We start from the raw sequence: 2509 nt of genomic DNA, 5'->3' as shown, positions 1-2509 counted from the left end.
ACAAAACTATGAAATATTGTTCAATATTAATAATTGAATTTGATATGCATGTTTATCTATATCCAAAATTATCATTTATTTAATATTTTATGAAAAATGTTACTGCGCGCAACATTTTAAAATTTTATAAAAAGATAGTTCATACTTCAGCCGCTAGTTCGTTTATTTACCGCTATGCGACGCGCATTGCGCCTCATCTCGTGTTTGAGTTTCAGTCATGAGAATTATATAAAGCTTGCAAAGAGCAACTGGCAGAAGATTAAAAATGTAAAAAAGAATTATATGTGTAAAGGTTTCAGTAATGTTAAAATGAAATGGGGAAAAGGCTAAGGAACCAGCACAGAAAATCAAGTGCGAATTATTGGCTGCATTCTAATTAAATATATGTAATATGTATAAAATGAATATATAAATAAATATATAAGAATATATATATGATATATAAGCATGCCTTAACGCTATAAAGTTGTGCGGTACAAATGCAGAGCATCCTTTGTGCCAAAAAAGAGGTACTATTATAGGCCTGGTCGACAGGGCTTTTTTGCTCTCCCATCCTAGTTGTCATCAAAGAAATTTAAATTTTATCATTAACATTTTATTGGACAATAACTACCCATTAGATTTTATATTTATGACCCTTCGAGATAAACTTCATTATTTATTTAGTAATTACAATAAACATAGTCATAATTTCTCTGATAGGAAGGATGACACTAGTGAGGGAAAAAATTTGTTTACAATTCCATATGTCCCATCAATCTCTGAGTGATTCAAGAGTATAACTAGGGATTTGGACGTCAGACTTTCGTACGTTAGCCTAAACAAACTACATCGTTTCATCAAAGTACACAAAGATTATGTTCCCAGACCATTATGTAATAATGTAGTTTATAAAATCGAATGTGATAATTGTGATGCATCGTATGTCGGTCGAACGAGCAGCCAATTAAAAACGAGAATCAACGAACATCGTAATCACATTCGACGTAATACTTCTGTTCATTCTGTTATTACTGACCACAGATTACAATTTGATCATGAGTTTAAGTGGAACGATGTTATAATATTGGATAGTGAACCGTATTATAATAAACGTTTGATATCTGAAATGGTTTTTATATAAAAAGACAAAATAATAGTTTAAATCTACAAACTGATACGGATTGCTTGCATGAGGCGTATGTCAATACGATAGACATGCTCCCGAAATTATGACCTTCGGTTCTTATATTTATATACAATACTCTAGACACATCACAGACATTATATTCATGTGTTTTCGTTTTGCTCTTTAAATCTATCATTACCGTTCGCACTCGTATATATTGAGCATGTGATTTACGTTTTAATTTGTGACATGTAACAAGCGATATCTGGTAACAATGAGGAATAAGAATCCATCTCTTTGTGAGTTCTTTAATTGTTCTTTGTAGGTTCGGTCTCTAATAATTTTGTAATTATTCAGATATGCATGTTCTCTGACATGGCATACGTTAAAGAAATGGTTGTCTTTACTGACGGAGGCTTTATGCTGCCGTATTTACTTCTTTACTACGAACATTGAAGAACACAGCCTACAGATGACATGTATAGTTTAATTTTAAACGTGACTTCGACATGCTCTGCATTTGTACCGCACAACTTTATAGCGTTAATTGCATTAATTGATTTGTAAACAATTGTAAAGGGTGTATATTGTTATGCCTCGGGTGAGGCACGGTAATTTTCGGGATCGTTGCCGGATTTAGATTTAGGAATCTGGGATACGTCTGGCGGGTTACCCGAAATTCTGGACACTTTTTATATTCAATAAAACTTTTATTCACTACAAATGGTCTTAATTATAATTCGTCCTCGTGTCTATCATCTACTCGTGTCGCGTATCGCGTTATCTGACACTCGCGGACGCGTGTTTGGAGTCGGGTTTACGTCGCGAGACTCGCTTCTCGATCTTCACGATTTTCACTAAGTGTGACTACTCGCGACTATTAGCGTTACGGCCCGCGTAATATTAATTGATGGTAAAGAATGCCCGCCGCTCGTTAGCGATGGGTCTTTTTATTGTCTCCCCTTGGTTTCCCAGGAGGGGATCGTTTAGCGACAGGACCATGTATCGTGTCGCTCGATTTTGCGGCAAGATCCGGATGCAAGCTAAGGAGTTCTAAGTAGGACTTCTTTGCTTGCATTTTCGCAATTTCCTTTCTGCTTTTCGGTAGGACTTCTACGTTGCATTTTCGCAACATCCTTATTCCGCGTGCCTTGGTTTCCGCGTTTTCGTAATGGGTGATTGCGCGGTCGCTCGGGCTTCGCGCGTGGCTCGCGTTGTCAGCGCTTCGTTCGGTCAACGTTCGTAACGTGATCTGTATTCGCGTTACACGTCGAGCAATATCTTATTGTATAAAATAATATCTCTCTAAAATAATATGTATCTAATAATTCGTATATAGCCTTCTCGGGCTATAACAATATCTTTTTATATATTTTTTTGCGCTGGAGAGGATCCAAAAAT

The sequence above is a fragment of the Polyergus mexicanus genome, unplaced genomic scaffold (genome assembly GCF_030449975.1).
Source record: "Polyergus mexicanus isolate NDT 795.1 unplaced genomic scaffold, iyPolMexi1.0 SCAF_27, whole genome shotgun sequence".
NCBI classification, from domain to species: domain Eukaryota; kingdom Metazoa; phylum Arthropoda; class Insecta; order Hymenoptera; family Formicidae; genus Polyergus; species Polyergus mexicanus.
Note: the sequence above shows the minus strand (reverse complement) of the source record.